Source organism: Schistocerca gregaria, chromosome X (genome assembly GCF_023897955.1).
Source record: "Schistocerca gregaria isolate iqSchGreg1 chromosome X, iqSchGreg1.2, whole genome shotgun sequence".
Taxonomy (NCBI): Eukaryota; Metazoa; Arthropoda; class Insecta; order Orthoptera; family Acrididae; genus Schistocerca; species Schistocerca gregaria.
This window is the reverse complement of record NC_064931.1, coordinates 414394450-414421222: the sequence shown is the minus strand read 5'-3', so window position 1 is coordinate 414421222 and position 26773 is coordinate 414394450.

The window sequence follows — 26773 nt, the reverse complement described above, 5'->3', positions numbered from 1 at the left end:
TCTTTTACAGTTTGACTGCTTATACTTTTTGTTTTCTATTTTGACTACCTTGGTGGATCCATGAAATTTTGTATCGTAGCGTTCTTTTATGTAAACTGTTTCCATAATCGGATACAATGTACTCATATATTACATGTTATCTTGTTGGTCATTTGCTTCCAGTCATCTGGGGTATCCAACACACGACGCTGCTGTTGTCTTACTTGCGTACCACTATGCTGTAACAGCTATTCGCTGTCACAGCTTTGAAATCATCTTCCGTTAAAACGTGCAAATCGACACTTCCACGCCGCCTCTACGGTAAACAACGGCATCACGCAAGTAGTCTTTTCAATGGCGCAGTAATCTAGGAGCAGGCTAAAAATCTGACATGCATTTCTGCATGTCCACCTGTATGGCAGTTCGATTTTTAATATCCAGTAGCTGTAGCAATTCTGAAATCGTCTTCCACTTACCACTTGATGCCGTCACGGTAGCTCAGCGTCTGCTGTCTGTAATAAAAAGTGAAGGGATCTACAACGAAATTCGATGGATGCAATGTGACGTTCGCTCCGACAAAAAAAAAAGTATATCGATACGTCAACACCATCTGAATGAGAACCGTTGGCGTCACTTAACGACAGTCGTTGCTGGCATACGATCTACGAGTTTTCGGCGGGTCCTCATAGATGGCTATCGATGTTTTCACGACAGATTATTATTACTTATCTCATCTACATATATTTTTATCGCATATTGACGAAATGTACAGCAGCTACTTTATATAATTTAATATACGCATTTCTTCGTTCATTATTAGTTTCGATGTAACTGTTCTGTGTATACAGTATTGTAACAACGCAATACACGGCAGAGAATCCTATATTTAAGCAACTCCGTTGCTCCCCTCAGCAGTTCACGTTCATCGAACTATAACATATGCTCGATTCACCGCCACCAGTTACCATGACGGGTATAGTTCCTTCTTTTAATTTTAGTTATATGACATCTAATTTATAGTTTACTATTATCACTAGCCTTCCCTCTTAATCCATTCTGTATTTATATTCCGGTATAAAACGTCTGAAGATCGTCACACTCCGACCGAACAAATAAATATTTTATCGCTGACAGGACTGTTTTTAATCCAATTTAAAGCATTTTAGGTAGGCCACTGATCTCCAAGAGAGTTGTTCTCAAAAATTAAACATTTCTTTCTTTGCATTACATGAACCGTAAGACGGAAACCTCTCCCATGGGGTGTAGTTCCTTGCACACTAGGCGATACGCCCATCGTTGGGTTAATTATATTCATTCCAGAACTTCCTGTTATAGATTAATTCTCTAAAGGTTCAAATGGCTCTGAGCACTATGGGACTCAACTTCTGTGGTCATTAGTCCCCTAGAACTTTGAACTACTTAAACCTAACTAACCTAAAGACATCACACACATCCATGCCCGAGGCAGGATTCGAACCTGCGACCGTAGCAGTCGCACGGCTCCGGACTGCGCGCCTAGAACCGCGAGACCACCGCGGCCGGCATTCTCTAAAGGAATAAACCTTCGTCTATAAGTACATACAAGTCAGTAAAGGAATACTAACGACACAAGCGTAGTTCCAGTTGCATGTACTACTGTAGCAGTTACACGCTTCCGTGGGCTGTAATTGGTAATGGTTAACAGCAGACGCGGGCAGGCTTCTAACTATTAGAAACTTCTCACAAGGGAACCTCCCCATCGCACCCCCCTCAGATTTAGTTATAAGATGGTACAGTGGATAGGCCTTGAAAAACGGAACACAGATCAATCGAGAAAACAGGAAGAAGTTGTGTGGAACTATGAAAAAAATAAGCAAAATATGCAAACTGAGTAGTTCATGCGCAACATAGGCAACATCAAAGCTAGTCTAAGCTTAGTAGCGCCGTGGTCGCGTGGTTAGCGTGAGGTTCTTGGTTCAAGTCTTCCGTCGAGTGAAAATTTTAATTTCTTTCTTTTCGCAAAGTTATGATCTGTCCGTTCGTTCATTGACATCTCTGTTCACTGTAATAAGTTTAGTGTCTGTGTTTTGCGACCGCACCCCAAAACCGTGCGATTAGTAGACGAAAGGACGTGCCTCTCCAATGGGAACCGAAAACATTTGATCGCAAGGTCATAGGTCAACCGATTCCTCCACAGGAAAACACGTCTGATATATTCTATACGACACTAGTGACGGCATGTGCATCACATGACAGGATTATGTTGTCGACCCACCTAACTTGTGCACTTGGCGAATGGGTAGAAAGATTCTTCTACCTTGCCCGATTTGGGTTTTCTTGTGGATGTGATAATCACTCCCAAAAAGTGATGAAAACATAAGAGTTTGTCACATAAACTGAAAACAAAAAAAAATTTAAACTTCTCACTCGAGGGAATGCTTGATCCAAGGACCTCTCATTGCGCAGTTGCTCACGCTAACCACGGGACCACGGCGCTCCAGACTTCATAGCCTCGATAATGTTATCTATCTTTCTCATCAACTATTCAGTTTGTATATTTTGCTTATTTTTTCATAGTTCCACACAACTTCTTCTTGTTTTCACGGTTGATCTGTGTTCAGCTTTTCAAGGCCTATCCACTGTGCCAACTTATAACTAAATCTCAGGGGGTTGCGATGGGGATGTTCCCTTGTCAGTACTATAATTTAACGTCTCGTCAACATCGAGGACATTAGAGGCGATGAACTGTGGGAAGGAGTCAGCAGCGGCATGCTTTAGTGATCATACCGCCATTCACCTCTCAACTGATTTAGCGAAAGCCCGTTAAAGCAAATTAAGATGGTGCCTCTAGCATTTGGACAACGATTCTTCCGAATAGGAGTCCCGTGTCTCAACCATTACGGCACGTCGCTCGGTGACAATGACTGATAGTAACGTGAGGTGGGGAGATGGAGAGAGGAAATAGCATGGTACATGGAGAGGAGTAAAAGTGGGGGAAACACACCGTGGGCTTCTACGAACAATCATAGTATTCTCTTCGTGTAGTTTAGACAACGAACGCCGAACCTTCGTTATTACAGTCGGACGTCTGTATGAACTCCGCTGATATCAGTGTAGTATCTTAGCTGGCCACCAGCTTCATTTTTGCTTCCCAGTTTAACGTTGTTGTACTCCAGCACGACAGGTGAACACATAATTGGATTACCTTAACAAAAAGCTATAGATCCTCATGACTTCTGATAGGGACTCTAATATGATGTCTTCAAAATCTATTCATAGAAACCTGATTCACATCTACATCGATATTGCACAAGCCATCTCACGGCTTGGGGTGGAAGGTACTTGCGATAGCATTATGATTTCTCGTTTTTTCTGTTCCATTTGTAAACGATGTGTGCCAAGAATAACTGTCAGTAAGCCTCGAATTTGTTGTTTGAAAAATATAATGAGTGGCGTTTTTCGTATGACTAGTTGTATCGGAAGCGTGCGCTTCAATACTGCCAATTTAAGAACTTTCTTGAAGACATCTATAGCCAGGAACTTTCTTGAAGACATCGACAGCCAGTCAGTTTTCCTTATTACAGTACGGTGAGCTGACTTAGTCGGGGAAAGTCATTATATCGAGATTTTTAGCGTCTTTTAAATAAAAAACTTATGTTTGTGGAAATGAGCAATGTGTGTGTTGCTGAAATGAAACAGCCCTCATCGAAAAGTGACTTTGCATTCCTTGCTGATACAATCAGCCATTTGAAAGACATGAACACCACACTTTAGTGTAAGGGTCTGCTGATATAGTTTACAGGCATTCAAAACGAAATTGTCTCTTTGCGAGCATCAGATGGACAAAGGAAATGCACTTCATTTTCCAAAATTATCTTCATTGAAGAACTATTGGCATCGATATAAACTTCGAACGCTATCCAGTTCCAGAGCATTCTTACACACGAGCGACTTATCGTTTGGTACCTCAGCCTCCCCCCTTTTCCTCCCCCTACACTTCTACCAGTGTCGGTTTTCGACACTAACTGTGATACATACACACTGTATACAAATTTTGCACTTGTGTGCCCTGCCGCCCAAGCGGCCGTTACTAACTGTGCTACGTCTTCTATAAAAATCTCACATTTGTGGCGCCTCTGGCGCTGCTCTTAGTTCGGCACAGCAAGTGGCGGCTTGTGTCACTTGTACCTTAAATAGGCCCTGAATACATTTTCCCTAATTTATTTCTAGGGCGTTCAGCTGTATTTACTAGTAATATGTTTTAATCATCTTCCAGTCAGCTATTTCTATCTTTGCTGTACATGTACAATATATTATCTAGTGCAGCTTAATATACACTGAAGCGCCTAAGAAGCTGGTACAAGCATGCGTATTCAAGTACACAGATATGTAAACAGGCAGAATACGGCGCTGCCGTCGGCAACGCCTATATAAGACAACAAGACTGGCGCAATTGTTAGATCGGTTGCTGCTGCTACAATGGCAGGTTATCAAGATTTAAGAGAATATGAACGTGGTATATTCGGCGCACGAGCGATGAGACACAGCATCTCCGAGGTAGCGATGAACTGGGAATTTTCGCGTACGACCATTTCATGAGTGTACCGTGAGTATCAGGAATCCGGAAAATCATCAGATCTCCGACATCGCTGCGGACGGAAAAAGAAAACTGCGAGAACGGAACCAACGACGACTGAAGAGAATCGTTGAACGTGACAGAACTGAAGTCCTTAAGCAAATTGGCACAGATTTTAATGGTTGGCCATCAACAATTGTCAGCGTGCGGATCATTCAACGAGGCCACATCGATAGGGGTCTCGGAGCCGAAGACGCACTCGTGTAGCCTTGACGACTGGACGACATAAAGTTTTACGTCTCGCCTGGACCCTTCAACACCGACATTGGACTGTTGATGATTGGAATTATGTTGCCTGGTCGGACGAGTTTCGTTTCAAAGTGTAGCGAGCGGATGGACGTGTACGGCTATGGAGACAATCTCATATCAGCAGGAGACTGATCAAGCTGATGGAAGCTCTGTAATGGTGTGGGGCGTGTGCTGTTGAAGTGATATCGTACCCCTGATACGTCTAGATACGACTCTGACATGTGCCACGTACGTAGGAATCCTGTTTGATCACCTGCATCCATTCATGTCCATTGTGCATTGTGACGGACTTTTGCAATTCCAGCAGGACAATGCTACACCCCACACGTCTATAATTGCTACAGAGTTGCTCCACGAACAATCTTGTGAGTTTAAACACTTCCGCTGGTCACTAAACTCTCCAGACGTGTACATTATGGAGTAAATTTGGGAAGCCTTGTAATTTACTGTTCGATGGAGATCCTCACCCCCTCGTACTCCTACGGATTTATGGACAGCCCTGCAGAATCCATGGTGTCAGTTCCCTCCAGCACTACTTCAGACATTAGTCGAGCCCATGCCATGTCAAGTTGCGGCACTTCTGCGTGCTCGCTGGAGACATACACGATATTAGGTAGGTGTACCGGTTTCTTTGGCTCTCCAGTGTAAATCTATCTTCCAATATTCATATAACTGTCTAATCAATCGACTACGGAACTGCTCACTGTATTATAGCCGAATGATTAGACAGTATCATGGATGTTGCTGAGAGAACTACGTAACTCTGAAATCGGTAACATAGTGTACATATTAACAGTAAAAATAAAGGCAGATGACTGGAGCATTTAAACATATATTATTACTATACACCTCTGTTTTATGTCATTTACACAGTGTTGACAACAAAATGTCAGCGGTTTTCATCTTTGATAAATGTTTCTTAGAAAAATAGTACCCTCAGCAAGAACCAATATTAGAAAAGGAGAAATCTTGTGTTTCATTTGGCCAGGCTAATAAGAATCTTGAACAACGTAGTCATAAATACAAAAGGGCGAAGGAATTCTTCTGTGTCACTTACATCAAGACATTTGCATCGTTTTTAAAACATTTATATATATATATCCTGGAATGTAGTCAAATTAAGTCGGGCGATGCTGAGGGAATTAGATTAGGAAATGAGACCCTTAAAGTCGTAAAGGAGTTTTGCTATTTGGGGAGCAAAATAACTGATGATGATCGAAGTAGAGAGGATATAAAATGTAGACTGGCAATGGCAAGGAAAGCGTTTCTGAAGAAGAGAAATTTGTTAACATCGAGTGTAGATTTGAGTGTCAGGAAGTCATTTCTGAAAGTATTTGTATGGAGTGTAGCCATGTATGGAAGTGAAACATGGACGATAAATAGTTTGGACAAGAAGCTTTCGAAATGAGGTGCTACAGAAGAATGCTGAAGATTAAATGGGTAGATCACAGAACTAATGAGGAAGTATTGAATAGGATTGGGGAGAAGAGAAGTTTGTGGCACAACTTGACCAGAAAAAGGGATCGGTTGGTAGGACATGTTCTGAGGCATCAAGGGATCACCAATTTAGTATTGGAGGGCAGCGTGGAGGGTAAAAATCGTAGAGGGAGACCAAGAGATGAATACACTAAGCAGTTTCAGAAGGATGTAGGTTGCAGTAGGTACTGGGAGATGAAGAAGCTTGTACAGGATAGTGTAGCATGGAGAGCTGCATCAAACCAGTCTCAGGACTGAAGACAACAACAACAACAATATACACTCCTGGAAATGGAAAAAAGAACACATTGACACCGGTGTGTCAGACCCACCATACTTGCTCCGGACACTGCGAGAGGGCTGTACAAGCAATGATCACACGCACGGCACAGCGGACACACCAGGAACCGCGGTGTTGGCCGTCGAATGGCGCTAGCTGCGCAGCATTTGTGCACCGCCGCCGTCAGTGTCAGCCAGTTTGCCGTGGCATACGGAGCTCCATCGCAGTCTTTAACACTGGTAGCATGCCGCGACAGCGTGGACGTGAACCGTATGTGCAGTTGACGGACTTTGAGCGAGGGCTTATAGTGGGCATGCGGGAGGCCGGGTGGACGTACCGCCGAATTGCTCAACACGTGGGGCGTGAGGTCTCCACAGTATATCGATGTTGTCGCCAGTGGTCGGCGGAAGGTGCACATGCCCGTCGACCTGGGACCGGACCGCAGCGACGCACGGATGCACACCAAGACCGTAGGATCCTACGCAGTGCCGTAGGGGACCGCACCGCCATTTCCCAGCAAATTAGGGACACTGTTGCTCCTGGGGTATCGGCGAGGACCATTCGCAACCGTCTCCATGAAGCTGGGCTACGGTCCCGCACACCGTTAGGCCGTTTTCCGCTCACGCCCCAACATCGTGCAGCCCGCCTCCAGTGGTGTCGTGACAGGCGTGAATGGAGGGACGAATGGAGACGTGTCGTCTTCAGCGATGAGAGTCGCTTCTGACTTGGTGCCAATGACGGTCGTATGCGTGTTTGGCGCCGTGCAGGTGAGCGCCACAATCAGGACTGCATACGCCCGAGGCACACAGGGCCAACACCCGGCATCATGGTGTGGGGAGCGATTTCCTACACTGGCCGTCCACCTCTGGCGATCGTCGAGGGGACACTGAATAGTGCATGGTACATCCAAACCGTCATCGAACCCATCGTTCTACCATTCCTAGACCGGCAAGGGAACTTGCTGTTCCAACAGGACAATGCACGTCCGCATGTATCCCGTGCCACCCAACGTGCTCTAGAAGGTGGAAGTCAATTACCCTGGCCAGCAAGATCTCCGGATCTGTCCCCCATTGAGCATGTTTGGGACTGGATGAAGCGTCATCTCACGCGGTCTGCACGTCCAGCACGAACGCTGGTCCAACTGAGGCGCCAGGTGGAAATGGCATGGCAAGCCGTTCCACAGGGCTACATCCAGCATCTCTACGATCGTCTCCATGGGAGAATAGCAGCCTGCATTGCTGCGAAAGGTGGATATACACTGTACTAGTGCCGACATTGTGCATGCTCTGTTGCCTGTGTCTATGTGCCTGTGGTTCTGTCAGTGTGATCATGTGATGTATCTGACCCCAGGAATGTGTCAATAAAGTTTCCCCTTCCTGGGACAATGAATTCACGGTGTTCTTATTTCAATTTCCAGGAGTGTATATTGATGCTGCACTCTACGTGGCGAATACTTTACAGAATGTCTATTGTTAATACATCTAGCTGTTCTTCCTCAGGTGCTAATTCAATGCTTTTTATCTTGTACATAAGAAAAACTACAATTTGTCTTTTGGGACTAAATGTTCTTTTTCTTTCCAGTCAACTATGTTTCAAGCATCTTTAGTGGTCAATAGGCAAAATGACTATTGAAACTATTCTTTGCTTAGCTACACATGATTTGTTTTGAGTTGTTTGGATAGATATGTAGCCGGCCGCGTTGACCGAGCGGTTCTAGGCGCTTCAGTCTGGGGAACCGCGAGCGCTACGGTCGCAGGCTCGAATCCTGCCTCGGGCATGGATGTATGTGATGTCCTATCTAAGTTCTAGGGGACTGATGATCTCAGATGTTAAGTCTCATAGTGCTCAGAGCCATTTGAACCATTTTGATAGATATGTAGTGTCTCATTGCCGGATTTTTACTTAACGTCGTATCCACATTATTTATAAGTGAAGTTTATTCGCTGAACATTTACTTATATCCTTTATATCCTTTATATCCTTTGGCTCGTCTATGAACACTTTTGGACTTAAAATTATTTGGATCGTAATTTTCTCTGTACTGAACTTCATTACACTGTCATTCACTGCACTAGACTTTGCTCCTCAATTAACTGAAGCACCACGAAAATTTATGTAGTGCAGAAGGTGGCCGTGGAATGAAGGTGCTGGACGGCGAGGAATGGCGGACGGTGTGGCAGTAGACACTGCGTGTGATGTTCATGTGTGACGTGTTTATGAGCGGAAATATTGTTCTTCAGTTGATGTTTTTTTATTTCTGGGTATATGTCCTTTATTTTTTTTCTTTCTCTACAGAATACTCTTATCGTAGAGGCAGTGTGCTCTTTCTATTGTTATTCCTACAAAGGATTGCCAAGTCTGTTTTTATCTCAGGGAGATGTTGGTTTTGCTGCATTATAGCCGCTGTCACGAAACATGGGGGCTCAACGTTGCACGTATCATTCTGCTACGCCCATTGCTATGTAATTTTGCCGTGTAAGCTACCGGCTGGTCAGCCGTCTCAGTCCGCTTCTCCGGTGTGTTTGGTGTCGCTGTGTTATAGGAACTCGTTCTGATTTACAAATAATTATGAGTGATCATGTATAGCGTAATTACTAGGCCACATATTCTTGATGTATACCGGCTCCGATGGACATTAGTTAACAACCTAAATATGTGATTTCGAATATCATAATGTTTCTTAACAAACTTGCTCATTATGAAGAAGGTAGACGGAATATTAATTTTGCCCAAGCACAGAATTGACTCTGAGGAGGAACAGTGCATTGTGTTAGCAGGTGTGAATGCTGCCTTCAGCTGGCCACGAAAGGGATGTAAACGGGGAAGAAAATTTACACAAATGGACGATTTCCATAATAATGTGGTCTGTAAGACCGTGCTACTGTACTACAGTAATGGGGATTAATCTAGAGCCAATAAAGACCGTGACAAAATTCAACACGAAAGTATGAGGCTATGAAAAGTCATTTGTTCATCGTCTAAAAGAAATAGGTTTTTAATTTTAGGAAATGTAAGTATAAACGAAAATTTCTTGTAGAAAGAAGGGAAATCACCGCCTCGAGAGCTACATTTTTCGTAGTATGAATTTATAGCATACGGAGGAAAATGGAAATGACCGTTTGCGCCATTGGCCGGGAGGCCCCTTACGGGGCAGGTCCAGCCGCCTTAGTGCAGGACTTATTACATTCGACGCCACACAGGGCGACCTGCGCGCCGGATGGGGATAAAATGATGATGAAGACAACACCACACCCAGTCCCTGATCGGAGAAATCCCCGACCTAGTCGGGAATCGAACCCCGGCCCCTTAGGACGGTAGTCCGGCACGCTAACCATTTTTTTTTTCCATTTTGTTCGTTATTGGTCGTTGTGTTCAGGTACTTTCTGATGTGTCAGTAATGGAGGTGGCCAATAAAGACAATCAGGCATCTACAAAATGTTAATTTACAAAATGTACACTTAATAACTGAGATACAAATAACCTTGAAGTACTTTAGTTCCCTTCGTTGTGATGAGTTACACTCCTGGAAATTGAAATAAGAACACCGTGAATTCATTGTCCCAGGAAGGGGAAACTTTATTGACACATTCCTGGGGTCAGATACATCACATGATCACACTGACAGAACCGCAGGCACATAGACACAGGCAACAGAGCATGCACAATGTCGGCACTAGTACAGTGTATATCCACCTTTCGCAGCAATGCAGGCTGCTATTCTCCCATGGAGACGATCGTAGAGATGCTGGATGTAGTCCTGTGGAACGGCTTGCCATGCCATTTCCACCTGGCGCCTCAGTTGGACCAGCGTTCGTGCTGGACGTGCAGACCGTGTGAGACGACGCTTCATCCAGTCCCAAACATGCTCAATGGGGGACAGATCCGGAGATCTTGCTGGCCAGGGTAGTTGACTTACACCTTCTAGAGCACGTTGGGTGGCACGGGATACATGCGGACGTGCATTGTCCTGTTGGAACAGCAAGTTCCCTTGCCGGTCTAGGAATGGTAGAACGATGGGTTCGATGACGGTTTGGATGTACCATGCACTATTCAGTGTCCCCTCGACGATCACCAGAGGTGTATGGCCAGTGTAGGAGATCGCTCCCCACACCATGATGCCAGGTGTTGGCCCTGTGTGCCTCGGTCGTATGCAGTCCTGATTGTGGCGCTCACCTGCACGGCGCCAAACACGCATACGACCATCATTGGCACCAAGGCAGAAGCGACTCTCATCGCTGAAGACGACACGTCTCCATTCGTCCCTCCATTCACGCCTGTCTCGACACCACTGGAGGCGGGCTGCACGATGTTGGGGCATGAGCGGAAGACGGCCTAACGGTGTGCGGGACCGTAGCCCAGCTTCATGGAGACGGTTGCGAATGGTCCTCGCCGATTCCCCAGGAGCGACAGTGTCCATAATTTGCTGGGAAGTGGCGGTGCGGTCCCCTACGGCACTGCGTAGGATCCTACGGTCTTGGCGTGCATCCGTGCGTCGCTGCGGTCCGGTCCCAGGTCGACGGGCACGTGGACCTGGCGACAACATCGATGTACTGTGGAGACCTCACGCCCCACGTGTTGAGCAATTCGGCGGTACGTCCACTCGGCCTCCCGCATGCCCACTATACGCCTTCGCTCAAAGTCCGTCAACTGCACATACGGTTCACGTCCACGCTGTCGCGGCAAACTGGCTGACACTGACGGCGGCGGTGCACAAATGCTGCGCAGCTAGCGCCATTCGACGGCCAACACCGCGGTTCCTGGTGTGTCCGCTGTGCCGTGCGTGTGATCATTGCTTTTACAGCCCCCTCGCAGTGTACGGAGCAAGTATGGTGGGTCTGACACACCGGTGTCAATGTGTTCTTTTTTCCATTTCCAGGAGTGTATATACAATGAAAAGAATGTTATTGATAGAACCAAATAGTGTTGAATACTGATACAGTCAGGTAAGTCACTGGTAACTAGTAAAGCTAAGTAGCCTCGTGCTACGTTAAAGTAATTACTTTGCCACATTTTCAGTACTAATGTTGATAAGTCTGTAGATACAGTGAATCTGAAGTGAAGTGCTGAGAGTGGCTGCTTGAAATACGCCCCAATCTCAATCGCAGGCAGTCATGTGAATTCCACGTACTCTGGTAGTGTGCATGCGTGGCGTCCCCTTCTAGAGACAGCGAGCAATGGAAGAGACAGCTCGCCTGGTAGCGCACTGGCAGGAAGTTTAAATCTACAGTCTCTCGCGTAGCTGTGAGCTGTGCATTCCATCCCCCCACACCGAAACCTTCGCATTGTCGTCGCATAGTGGCGGACCGAGACGAGGGCGAGCTCCGTGTCGTGGTGCTGCTGATGGTGTAGGCTGTGGCACGATTGCAAATGGCGCTAACTAACCCACGTCCCAATATTCGGCTTGAAAGCCACCGGAAAAATCTGCTGAGAAAGAGAAGGTAGGACGTCCACCCAAGGACACAGAGGGTGCAGCATTGGCGTCGCTGAGAACGCTGAAGGCTGTAAAGCTGACGCAGGCTAGGTATTCGTGACTGCCATGGCTGCGAATGGCAAGGGGTGCGGTGTGTACGGCAACGGCGGCGGCTGTGTAGGTGGGCAGGGGTCGATCGCCATGGAGTCGTCAGAAATCCGTGCAGCGGATATCAGACATAAACAGGGCTGCTCCCTGACAGCAGGCCGCGATGCAGGCAGCGTGTCTGAAAAATGAGAATCTACAGCAGAATTACTACAATCATAGAAACAAAGCTGTTTTGGTGTCATCGATGGGTGCCCGATGAGTCGTGAATGGTATAACGAGCACTGCCAGACGTCTGAGTGGCAACGCCGGATTCCCAGTTGCGAGACTCGTTATAGACATGATAGAAAACTTTACCCTTCATGTGGAACTTCTATGCGAAGTTAGCGTTGGAAACAATGTGGTAAGGGTGAAAGAGAAGTAGCACAGTGCGGTGGCGACGACGATGTGAGAAGACTGGGCTCCGTACGGCCAAGTTCAGTGAAGGAAGACTATCATGTTCGGCGGCTGGTTCTGGATCATCGCACTGCATCAGCAGTAGCAATTTGAGTAGCATCGTAGTCAGACTCCCTGTAGCGTGAGTTCCACTGACTCCAAACCACCCCCATTTGCGACTTCAGTGGTCTCAAGTGAGAGCTCATTGGAGAGCAGGGTGGAGATCTATTATATTTTCTGTTGAAGACTGGTTCTGCCTCGATACCAGTGATGACCGTGTGTTGTGTTGGTTAGTAGGGGGAAAGTTGAGGGCTTGGAACTCATCTTGAATGCTAGACACAATGAACCTACCCCTGAAGTTATGGTCTGGGGTGTGATTTCTCGTGGTTATCCCACACACCGTGACTGCAAATTTGTACGTCAGTCTGGTGATTCGACCTGTTGTGCTGCCATTCACGGACAGCACTCCATGGGTTATTTTCAAACAGGATAATGCTCTGTCACATACCGCTATTGTAATCGAACGTGCTCTACAGAGTATCAACATGTTTTTTTGGCCTGCTCAATCACCAGATCTGTCTCCAATCGAGCACATAAGAGACATCATCGGACGATAACTCCAGCCTCACTCACAAACAGCATTAACCGTTCCTGTTTTGACCGACCAAGTGCAACAGACGTGGAACGCACCCCACAAACGTACATCCGTCATCCGTACAACACAATGCGTGCACTTTTGTACGCTTACGTTCAACAATTGGGTGGATACATAGGTTATTGATGTGCCAGCGTTACACATTTACAGTGGTTTATCTCGCCCTTACATTTACCTGTGATCTTGGAATTTTAATCAGTTAAATATCTTACGTGGACAAACGTAGTCGAGAAACTTCATTCCTCTACATTAATTATTTTTTGGCTTTGCAATTTTTTTCCCTCAGCATACATACCCAGGCAGCGCTGGGTACTCGGTTAGTACGAAAATAAAATGTGCATGTAGTTGGCGTTGTGAGTTACTCTTACCGTTGTCTTAGAGTTTGTTATACCGATAGATCCGTAGCACCAAGGTTCCAGTATTGTCAGTATTGTAATGGGCGTCTACTTCATAAAAGTCAACGTATACGATGTTTTCAAAAATACTGACGTTAAACCACCGGGCGTACTTGAAACGTCATCTGGCGCACACGCAGCATGTAAATGCGTTGGTTGTGACTCAGGTGCTGGTGTTCTCTATGGATTTTGCCTCGACACAGATATCGATCGGTGTGCTATTTGTAGTGCTTCCCACAGCTGGAGAACTGGGAGTGTAGGTGTCAGGGATGTACTTTTAAGTATTTATCGTGCGCTGCAGACCAGATTCGCATAAAATTACTTCAAAGCAGTCTTGATCGCAGCCGACGTTAACTTCTGACCGGTTTCGGCCTTTTAATTACCGGCCATAATCAGAGTTTGCACTGTAACAACAAATGTAACTGTGCTGTATTACATAATGAAGCCATTGTTGTAAAAATATACTCTAAAACGATGTATCATTACCCATCTGGACGACGGCGATGGCGCCTGACCCGCTATGGATCTCTCAGTCACTGTAACTGATGCTGATGATTAAGCAGCCACGAGTTATGTAGGGTAGAGAGAGGGCGCTCTAGAGCTTAAAGCATTGCCGTCAGCCAATGGGGAACTATTTATACATCATTTGAGTCTTCATTCTTAAATATTTATCTTTTAAATTTAGCTAATAAAGAAACGTGTTTATATTCATTTATGGTTCATAATTTATGTTACAGCCAGCCTCATAAAATGCATGACAACCTAGTCTAATTCGTTAACTGAGTTACAGAGCGTCGTCTGGATGCAATAATTAGCACTATAATATCGTTACTTCTATAGTTACGGCTATTTATTCGTATGAAACCAAACTATGGCATATTAGTACGAAAATTACACATATTGACTTATTTGTATTAATAATCAGTTAATTAACGTCTTAAAAAGCACTAGAAAAAAATAAATGCATCGTTGAATATGTGTGCCACCTCTTGGTGCTTGTAATAACGTATCTGAACGCCGTTTCCATGAAGATACACTACTGGAAATGGAAAAAAGAACACATTGACACCGGCGTGTCAGACCCACCATATTTGCTCCGGACACTGCGAGAGGGCTGTACAAGCAATGATCACACGCACGGCACAGCGGACACACCAGGAACCGCAGTGTTGGCCGTCGAATGGCGCTAGCTGCGCAGCATTTGTGCACCGCCGCCGTCAGTGTCAGCCAGTTTGCCGTGGCATACGGAGCTCCATCGCAGTCTTTAACACTGGTAGCATGCCGCGACAGCGTGGACGTGAACCGTATGTGCAGTTGACGGACTTTGAGCGAGGGCGTATAGTGGGCATGCGGGAGGCCGGGTGGACGTACCGCCGAATTGCTCAACACGTGGGGCGTGAGGTCTCCACAGTACATCGATGTTGTCGCCAGTGGTCGGCGGAAGGTGCACGTGCCCGTCGACCTGGGACCGGACCGCAGCGACGCACAGATGCACGCCAAGACCGTAGGATCCTACGCAGTGCCGTAAGGGACCGCACCGCCACTTCCCAGCAAATTAGGGACACTGTTGCTCCTGGGGTATCGGCGAAGACCATTCGCAACCGTCTCCATGAAGTTGGGCTACAGTCCCACACACCGTTAGGCCGTCTTCCGCTCATTCATTGTCCCAGGAAGGGGAAACTTTATTGACACATTCCTGGGGTCAGATACATCACATGATCACACTGACAGAACCACAGGCACATAGACACAGGCAACAGAGCATGCACAATGTCGGCACTAGTACAGTGTATATGCACCTTTCGCAGCAATGCAGGCTGCTATTCTCCCATGGAGACGATCGTAGAGATGCTGGATGTAGCCCTGTGGAACGGCTTGCCATGCCATTTCCACCTGGCGCCTCAGTTGGACCAGCGTTCGTGCTGGACGTGCAGACCGCGTGAGATGACGCTTCATCCAGTCCCAAACATGCTCAATGGGGGACAGATCCGGAGATCTTGCTGGCCAGGGTAGTTGACTTACACCTACTAGAGCACGTTGGGTGGCACGGGATACATGCGGACGTGCATTGTCCTGTTGGAACAGCAAGTCCCCTTGCCGGTCTAGGAATGGTAGAACGATGGGTTCGATGACGGTTTGGATGTACCGTGCACTATTCAGTGTCCCCTCGACGATCACCAGAGGTGTATGGCCAGTGTAGGAGATCGCTCCCCACACCATGATGCCGGGTGTTGGCCCTGTGTGCCTCGGGCGTATGCAGTCCTGATTGTGGCGCTCACCTGCACGGCGCCAAACACGCATACGACCATCATTGGCACCAAGTCAGAAGCGACTCTCATCGCTGAAGACGACACGTCTCCATTCGTCCCTCCATTCACGCCTGTCGCGACACCACTGGAGGCGGGCTGCACGATGTTGGGGCGTGAGCGGAAGACGGCCTAACGGTGTGCGGGACCGTAGCCCAGCTTCATGGAGACGGTTGCGAATGGTCCTCGCCGATACCCCAGGAGCAACAGTGTCCCTAATTTGCTGGGAAGTGGCGGTGTGGTCCCCTACGGCACTGCGTAGGATCCTACGGTCTTGGCGTGCATCCGTGCGTCACTGCGGTCCGGTCCCAGGTCGACGGGCACGTGCACCTTCCGCCGACCACTGGCGACAACATCGATGTACTGTGGAGACCTGACGCCCCAGGTGTTGAGCAATTCGGCGGTACGTCCACATGGCCTTCCGCATGCCCACTATACGCCCTCGCTCAAAGTCCGTCAACTGCGCATACGGTTCACGTCCACGCTGTCGCGGCATGCTACCAGTGTTAAAGACTGCGATGGAGCTCCGTATGCCATGGCAAACTGGCTGACACTGACGGCGGCGGTGCACAAATGCTGCGCAGCTAGCGCCATTCGACGGCCAACACCGCGATTCCTGGTGTGTCCGCTGTGCCGTGCGTGTGATCGTTGCTTGTACAGCCCTCTCGCAGTGTCCGGAGCAAGTATGGTGGGTCTGACACGCCGGTGTCAATGTGTTCTTTTTTCAATTTCCAGGAGTGTATTTTAACAAGGGCAGTAAATATGTGGAAATTACGTATACATGTCATTTGTAAAATCGTTGACGTTACTGGTATTAATACTTCTGCGACTGTTCCAAGTTTATATCAAGAGAGAGTCACAACTGTTAGAATAATGAGGTATAATTTTAAGATTTGTTGTCTATTTGATGCTAAAAATCGTAAAAGTGGCTGTAACGTACAGACTTAAAAATCAAATAGCACCATAGATAGTTGGAGGAGCAAGTTTCCTCCATTTCAAAAGCGGTCTTCAAATAATTCAAAAAAGGCTTTTATACGAAACTCTAACTGTTCACTTAACAGGGCTAGCGAGCTTTTCCTATAGTGAACAAAATTTTCCAATTCCTCCGACATATTTAAAAGTAAACCTTTGGGGCTGGTGTGCATAACCTGAAGATTATTCATGATGTGGCCTTCTGAATGTTTGCTGTTAGTAAAGTGTAGCCCAAAGACTGATTTGTGACGTGACGTACCTGATATGTGTCTTTTGAAGCGAGTTTTAAAATTACGACCAGTCTGGCCAGTATATATTTTGTCACAATCGTTAGAAGTTAACTTATACACTGCTGATCCACAGTATAGTTTATCATATTTGGCAATAATGTGTCTGAGTTTATAGAAAAGCATGTTCAGGGGTTGAAAAAACAATGGTTAAACTAGATTTTCTAAAGAGTCTATTTATTCTGTTTGATTCTGTTTCCATATATATCATTTAGGAAATTAACGTCGGCTGCGATCAAGACTGCTTTTAAATAATTGTATCAAAATAAGATCGCTGTTCTTCGAAAATGTTATATAAAACAGATTCGCATACTTGGGTTCCCTTCCCGTATGATTCTTTTCTATTCAGGAGAATTATGTACAAATGACCACATCTGCGAAGATGAACGCCTGATCACATCTGCCAAGAACATCTTCACCAAGAGAACCTTTGTGAATGGTCCTAGATCATGTCAGGAAATATTCCTCAGACTTTAGCTGCTCCTATAACGTTGGCCTTACAGAGACGATTGTAAAATGTTCATTGTCCAACTTTTTCACCCGATATGTGCATGTCCATCCACGCTTCACTGCAGTTCAGTTTTAGTCATTTGGTGACGCATCCTTGTTAGAATTAAGACTTGGACGCGTTACGTCGTCTTTAGAGCTCCTTAGACAGCAGAATTCGTATAAGGTTATCCAACACCTGCCGCTAAAAATAACGTAGAGTGTCCTGTGTTGCATTATCAATGTCCGACCTTGCATTTTTTGAAGCAAAATCACACCTTGTGACAACGCGACTGGCCGTTTCGAAGATTCTATAAACAGTGGCAACAGCTGTCGTCTCAGGTATTTGCATGGCACCTACTACATGGATATCATAATTATGTTCACTGGAAATGACAGTGCACTTTCAGGTAAGCAGACAGTTTCCGTCACCAAGATGTCTTCAGGTGAAATTGACTCGTTATCGATTATGGTTCAAATGGCTCTGAGTACTATGGGACTTAACTTCTGAGGTCATCAGTCCCCTAGAACTTAGAACTACTTAAATCTAACTAACCTAAGGATATCACATACATCCATGCCCGAGACTGGATTCGAATGTGCAACCGTAGCAGTCGCGCGGTTCCAGACTGAAGTGCCTAGAACCGCTCGACCACAATGGCTGGGTATCGATTATGGGTTCAGGAGTTAGAGCCAGGGTTGCGCGCCCTATTTCGCTGGCTTTTCCCTAAATTGGGCACTGTAACTTTACCCGTTCTCACCTAACCATACAAAATTTATCAATTCTTAGTGCATTTAATTCCTGTATGAAGAATATTATTTATATTATAAAGAATGGTTGAGAAAGAGCAGTTCAAATAAATTTTAAATTTTCTGGTTTACCTTGATAATGACAGTTGATTCTAGCCAGCCGTTGAACACCTTCCGCAGGTATTCTGGGTTCTTTCCCAGTTTCATACACGTTAACCTTAGTAAATATTTCAGATTTAAATAGTAATCACAGTTTATGATTAAAGTCTCAGCAAATACAACATTTATTTCTGTGCTTCACAACAAAATTTCTCCAGTCACACCTCCATCTTCCCACCGGCCGTGTCCAAATTTACTACACTACTTACACTGCACAAAAGACGTGTGACCACCAAACATGGTGTGAAAACCATAGATATAATAAATAATTACGTATCATCTTTCACATAATAGACTTATAAAAGCATTTTGGATTTTGATATAAAGATTGTTAATGTTATTATTAATTATTTTATTAAATATTTAAAATATTTCTTTTTGTCTTAGAAAGTTTACAATATCACGGAAATATATAATGGATATTACCGAAAAATGTCTTAGATGCTACAGAAAGACACACATTAATAGGTCACATAAACCTTGCTTCTAGAAAATACAAATGAACGAACTGAAAGCATACGACTTGAAAATCCCAAAATGAGTGTACTTCACGTCGTTCAGAAAGTAAGTGAACTGATCGACACCCTACGAAATGAACCTTCATACCCCTGAAAACTCTACAACTCACAACTTGCAACACAGTGCTATGTTCCCAGTACTCTTCCCCATACACTGTTTGGGTTCGACGAAAGATATCATGTGCCTATTTCTGCTTTAATGGCTTCTATCCACTTGAACTTTTTTTTATTGCATGTGTGTTGTTCTGCGTGCACAATCCACAATGTCGGTAAACTCTGTTTTCAATGGTACTTTGTTTGACGTTTATTCAGAATGGTTGACTTACGTTACTCACGATACAGTTCCACTTCACAGGCACCGGGACGTTACATAAGCATACCATTTCGTAAAAATTGCCTCCCTTGGTGCTGAAAACCGATGATCAGATTTATCTGAAAATTTGTTAAATTGTTCCCCTTACTTATGACAGCAGTGAGAATAATACATAGACACAGTGTAGTGTTTTTATATACTGCTGTACTGTTAATCATGGCTGCTTCGCTGTCTATTTGCACCAAAGAAGAGCAACGTTCAGTTATCCGTTTTTTGTGGTCGGAAGGCGTATCAGGGGCCGAAATTCATCGAAGACTTTCGGTACAGTACGGGAACAGTGTTTTGCCACAGCGGAGTGTCTACGAATGGATTGAAAAATTCCGAAATGGTCGCACAAGTATTACGAACGATGAAGGAGCCAACGACCGTTTACTGTCAAAATGAAGAAACCATTGAGCGTTCACGTGAAATGATTCTCTTAGACAGACGAAGTGGCACATCGTCTGCAAATTAGTCAAGGTTCTGCCTAAAAAATAATCCACGATAGACTTGGGTTCATAAAGTTTGTGTAAGATGGGTCCCAAAACACACAGCTGCATAAACAAACGCGCTTGGACATCCGAAAAAAAAAAATTAGGATCGCTATGATAACGAAGGGGACAACTTCTTAGACAGGATCATTACTGGTGACGAAACATGGAGCCATCGTTACAAGCCGGAGAGTAAACGGCAGAGTATGGAATGGAAACATCCAAATTCGCTGTGCAAGAAAAAGTTCACGACCCAACCGTCCCCAGGAAAACTGATGCTTACGGGTTTTTGGGACGCACAAGGTCCAGTACTGGAACATTATGGGGAAAGAGGCACAACAATAAACAGTGTACGTTACAGTGAGATGCTTACTGCCACGCTAAAGCCTGCAATTCGAAGCAAACGCCGAGGATTGCTGTCAAAAGGTGTTGTGTTGTTGCACGACAATGCCCGTCCGCATACTGCTGCCCACACAACTGAAACGCTCCAGAAACTCAAATCTGAAGTAGTGGATCATCCTCCATATAGTCCCGATCTTGCCCCTTCTGACTATCACTTGTTTGGTCCATTCAAACACGCACCAAGTGGCCGTCGATTTGCCTCGAACGAAGCAGTGAAATAAGCGGTGCATTCCTAGCTCGCATCTCAACCGAGAACCTTCTTTTATGAGGGCACCAGGAAGCTTGTACAACGATGGACCAAGTGCGTTGAAACGCAAGGGTACTATGTCGAAAAATCATTTTTGTAAGTTTCCTATTTGTTTACAATAAAATTTTATAAGTACTTTACGGTTAATTATTGACTTACCCTCGTATGTAATCAGACTGTCTCGCGGCTCCCACCGTCGGAGGTTCGAGCCCTCCCTCAGCCATGGGTGTGTGTGTGGTCCTTAGCGGAAGTTAGTTTAAGTCAGATTAAGTAATGTGTAAGCTTAGGGCCCGAAGACCTCAGCAGTTTGGTCCCATAAGACCTTACCACAAATTTAAAAAAAAAATATAATCAGTCTGTGCAGAGGCCGTCGGCGTAACAGTTAAATGCGGGACGCTTACTGTCAGCAAATTTTATGGCGACTAGATCGTTGCCCTACACATGGGACACCCCATCTCCATGGTTATGTGTGCATAGGGCTCTTCACATGCCATCGCATGAAGGTGTTCCGTGAATATCTCGAATCGCAGATAACAGCAGCCACTAGAGTCAACTTTGTGCAAGGGTTGCCGTCGAATACATTGCCTAATCAAAAAAAGTGAAGCACCCCTAAGGGGAGGAGGAAACGAAAGGGCACTCCACGTATTGAGAGCTTATCTGATGTTATTTCAGTGGGTACAAAGTCGAAACAAATTTACAAAGAACTTGGTAGTAGGAACTTACTTGTCAGTATAACGTTGCACCCTGTCTAGTCCGGATGCATGCACTGACTGGGTTACGAAAGATATCATAAAACCGTTGTATCCCGTCATTAGTCAAGCTGGTCCACAACTGTTGCAACATGTCCCTGATATTCCGGATACCGGCTCGGGAACGTAGTTGACGTTCGAGCTGGTCCCACACGTGTTCTATTGGGAACCGACCTAGGGACGTTACTGGGCACAGGAGCATACAAAGATAATTCACTGAGTCAGATGCCATGTGTGGCCCGTCATTCTCCTGCTGAAAAGTGGTACCATGACAGTGTCACGCGAGAGCTAATTTACGAGAACGCAGGATGTCTGTGACGTACCATTGTACCTTCATAATTCCGTTAGTCACTACCAACCGTGACCTGAAGTCATACCCGATGTCTCTCCAAACCATGAAGCCAGGAGCAACATCTCTGTCCCCCTCCAAAACATTGGAAGAATCTGACCTTTTTCCAGTGTGGTATCGATAGCAACGATGCCACAACATAGGTCCGCTCTGCTAGGTTGGCACTACGAGACCTGACCTAGTAGATAGTGTCGGAAGTTCCATGCGGCTTTTCGCGGATGATGCTGTAGTATACAGAGAAGTTGCAGCATTAGAAAATTGAGGCGAAATGCAGGAAGATCTGCAGCGGATAGGCACTTGGTGCAGGGAGTGGCAACTGACCCTTAACATAGACAAATGTAATGTAATGCGAATACATAGAAAGAAGGATCCGTTATTATATGATTATATGATAGCGGAACAAACACTGGTAGCAGTTACTTCTGTAAAATATCTGGGAGCATGCGATTTGAAGTGGAATGATCATATAAAATTAATTGTTGGTAAGGCGGGTGCCAGGTTGAGATTCATTGGGAGAGTCCTTAAAAAATGTAGCCCATCAACAAAGGAGGTGGCTTACAAAGCACTCTTTCGACCTATACTTGAATATTACTCATCAGTGTGGGATCCGTACCAGGTCAGGTTGACAGAGGAGAAGAAAAGATCCAAAAAAGGCCGGCGCGTTTCGCCACAGGGTTATTTGGTAACCGTGATAGCGTTACGGAGATGTTAAGCAAACTCAAGTGGCAGACTTTGCAAGAGAGGCGCCCTGCATCGCGGTGTAGCTTGCTGTCCAGGTTTCGGAGGGTGCGTTTCTGGATGAGGTATCGAATATATTGCTTCCCCCTACTTATACCTCCAGAGGAGATCACGAATGTAAAATTAGAGAGATCGGAGCGGGCACGGAGGCTTTCCGGCAGTCTTTCTTCCCGCGAACCATACCCAACTGGAACAGGAAAGGGAGGTAATGACAGTGGCAGGTAAAGTGCCCTCCGCCATACATCGTTGGGTGGCTTGCAGAGTGTACATGTAGATGTACGAGAGACACCAACGACAGCGCCCTCTAGCCGGTGCTGTCGAGGTCTACCAGCTCCGCGACCGCTTCAGCCCATTTGATCAGGTGCAGCCAGCCAGGACACTTCGCTTCAGCATCGCACCTACGTACAAAGTTATGTAATGGCTTATCGCCTTGTTTTTGGACCAGTAAACCATTTTCTTGCAGTATCGACTTGTATTACCTTTTCCCCTTCCTACCCACGCGCCGCCTCCCAGGCGGGATACAAAACCCGGGATGTCGCTATACTCACCGACGATGGTCACTTCGGGCAGTGCAGAAAAGCGATTCGTCGTTGAGCACATGAGGCGTCATTCATCAGCAGCCCATATCTCCTGGTCACGGCGTCACTCTAAACGTAGCTGTTTGTATTGTGTTGTTAACGATAGTACGCAAGGGTGGTAAATCCCTAGCCCCACTACTGCCTTTCTCCTATCGGAAGTGCGGATGATACAGAATGTCGCTGGCAGTCCATTACTTGTTCTTGGATGGCAAGCGTAGACGTGAAGGGTTTTCGATGTGCTTGGTACACAATAAGGCAATCTTTCTTTGTGGTTGTCAGACGCGGTGCACCATGACAACGAGTATGCCTGTCCCCGTGATCTCATGTAGTCCAACATCGGGTCACTCTTATGGCCGAACGCCGCCAAAAATCTGAATCGACCAAGTGGACAAATGGGCAGCCGCTATGAGGCCCCTTCCAAATGTGTCAGATACTAATAACGCTGTCTCACAGACGTACGTGGCATCTCTGTGTCCTTCCCAACTTCTGACACTGTTCACGCCCCTTATATGCCTTGCCAGGCCTGTCAACAACACTAAACACAAACGACTCTAACGCTCTCTGAAACCGTCCTACTGGTCGCAGAGAGCTACACCTCTAATAATTTACGTACTGTGCATGTGCACGAAATTACTTTGACATCTGAAAATGTCTGTGTGCTTCACTTTTCTTGTCAGTCAGTATCATGTATTTCAACAACGAGTAGACGGATCTGAACTCAGCTAATCACTCGCAAACTCAATGATGGACAGTCCGTCCCCGGTAGCTCAGCGGTCACCGGCACGGTAGCTCAGAGTGTTCGGTCAGAGGGTTAGCTACCCTCTGTAACAAAAAACTGAGTGAATGGGTCAACAGAGAACCTAAATGGTTGTCATCAGACTTCCTCCCAGAACAAATTTAACGAACAATAAAGAACAAAATTAGATAAAAGGAAAGTGGTGAGCGCGAGATAATGTCAATCCTCAGGGCCTGGGTTCGATTCCGCTGCGTCGGAGATTTTCTCCGCTCAGGGACTGGGTGTTGTGTTGTCCTAATCATCATCATTTCATTCCCATCGACGCGCAAGTCGCCGAAGTGGCGTCAAATCGAAAGACTTGCACCCGGCGAACGGTCTACCCGACGGGAGGCTCTAGTCAGACGACATTTACATTTCTTTTAATGATGGACAACAATTCATGAGCAGTGGTAGCATCCAGAAACATTTGCTCTTTGTGCAATACCGCAGTCTCTTTCTCATACATGCAACTCAGCCTACAGCATATAACAGAGCACACTATTAACATGACAGCGAGAATACCACTATTGAGGCTCGAGTCATCGAAAGTGGATCCTCTAACTGATGAGTTGTGTTATACATTGTTACTCATCGATGTCAGGTTGATCATACATCGAAAAGCATAGGAGTAGCCAGCACCATACGTGAACATGGTGGAAGTTTCCTCGGCTGGGCGAATGTAAAGTGGGAACAAATGGTGCCCCTAAATATCTGCCATCATCTCTGACTCCTTATGCAATCTGACCTCAATCATAATGGAAACATAACAGACGCTACTGACTGAGGTGTGCCCGACTGTCCCCAGCATCAAACAATGTCAGTGAATTGTAGGCACAGATTAGAATTCAACTATCTAAATCGAAGACTGGAAATGGGGAACGTTCTAAGTGCCAGATTTGACATTTGTCAGGAGAATGAAGAAAATAGTCCTTATTTCAGTGAAACTGATTTGTATTCAAGGAACCTAGAAGGAATTCCAGTAGTACAGAACTATACTTCTTATCGCGTCACCTCAACAAAATAAGACAAGTTGGAAAATAAATACTTTATAAGGAGCGTTCTTAATGTCATACCAGGAAACTGACTGGTTCTAAGTGACAATAAGAAAGTACTAGCAACCTGATTCTTGGAAAGAAGAAAAGAGCACCCAGATGCTGTCAGTAATTCTATTTATTTACAAAAATAGTCTTGTAACTGGTTTCGAACTTGCAAGCTAATATTCAGACGGCTGTTCACGCATATATTACATTTGTTGCCGCTTACTTCAGTTGTTTACTGTTTTTCCAGCAACTAATGTAAATAACAACAAATTTAATATTTTATTGTTTAAAATTATGTAAAAAGCTTCCAGTACTCGCCCTCCGTAGTTTAACGCAATAGGATTCACACGAATGGATTCGCGCTATGACTATATGGTGGGATAAGGAGATTTCAATATGGTTGCGTATAACGTCATGTATTAATGGTTCTGTGCCATGAGACACTGTTATATTAGGACTTTGTAACTGCTTTTGGCTAAACACTCTAAGTATTGTTTTTAAATGTTTCATTATGTAAACGTTTACGTTTGTAAACTTTTAAATGACGCAACATTTGTAATCGAGCAACAATTGAGTTTTTTTGTTGTATTTAATGTATACTGATACAGAATGTCGCTGGGAGTATATTACTTGTTCTTGGATGGGAAGCGTAGATGTGAAAGGCTTTCGAAGTGCTTGGTACACAATAAGGCAATCTTTCTTCGTTCTCTTATTTAATTCGATGCTCCAATTGGCCGTGGACGCGCACCTGAACATGAATCGCTTGTCTTATGTTCAAATATGTAAACGATGGAACGAGTACGCATGATACAATGATTTGCATTTGTGTAATACTTGTACATTTGTTGTGTTGGCAGAAGAGCCAGCATCGTGTTACCAGGGGAGGCCGAAATGCACGCGTTTTAGCTCACGCAGGCTTGCGCTTGTAGGGAAGAACTGTACTGACGTGAGGTCTGGCACATGACAAGGAATGAGAGTTCAGAAAGCGGACATAATTAGTTTGATACTTAACTTTAATCGATTAATGATGAACGTCGCTCTTGACGGTACATGATTCACAATAATATCTGTTCAGAATAGTAACTGAATATGGCGCCTTGCTAGGTCGTAGCAAATGACGTAGCTGAAGGCTATGTTAAACTGTCGTCTCGGCAAATGAGAGCGTATGTAGGCAGTGAACCATCGCTAGCAAAGTCAGCTGTACAACTGGGGCGAGTGCTAGGGAGTCTCTCTAGACCTGCCGTGTGGCGGCGCTCGATCTGCAATCACTGATAGTGGCGACACGCGGGTCCGACGTATACTACCGGACCGCGACCGATTTAAAGGCTACCACCTAGCAAGTGTGGTGTCTGGCGGTGACACCACAACATTCGTCACTGTCATTTAATGCATTCATGAAAAGCTCAACAAACGTGCTTCGACGCATCCGCATTTAAAAAGTAGCATGTCCGTGGGCTGCGGACGTACTTTTGTGCATGAGATATGTCACAAGCGCCATCCTTTTCTGGGACTGTTGGCTGTGTTGACTTCCAGCTTGATCCTGGCTTGCTAAGTAGGAACATGTTGATTGTAACAGACACCTGAGATCACTTAATAAAATATGTACTGCCATTTTAATGTTTGCTATTACGATCGGTCACTTTCAGTTCCGGAATGTTAGACTTCAAAGAATTAATTTCTGTTACATTTGATCTGTATATGTTGTATTTCTACATTGTTATTCATTGATCACTAAGAAAATTATACTATTTTTTTGTAGATTCTGTAGATCAGGCTTCTGAATGAACCAGTTCGTTCGAAATTAGTCGCCAAATATATGTACTGCAACAGTGACAGATTTCTTAATAAACATTAATGAAATACTAAAAAGCTTAGATACTGGTACTGTTTCAATAAAACTTTGAAACTGAAAAAAAATATGATTTCGTTTCGCCACCCCAGATAATGTTGTTTCTGGGAAACTACCCTGATGGAA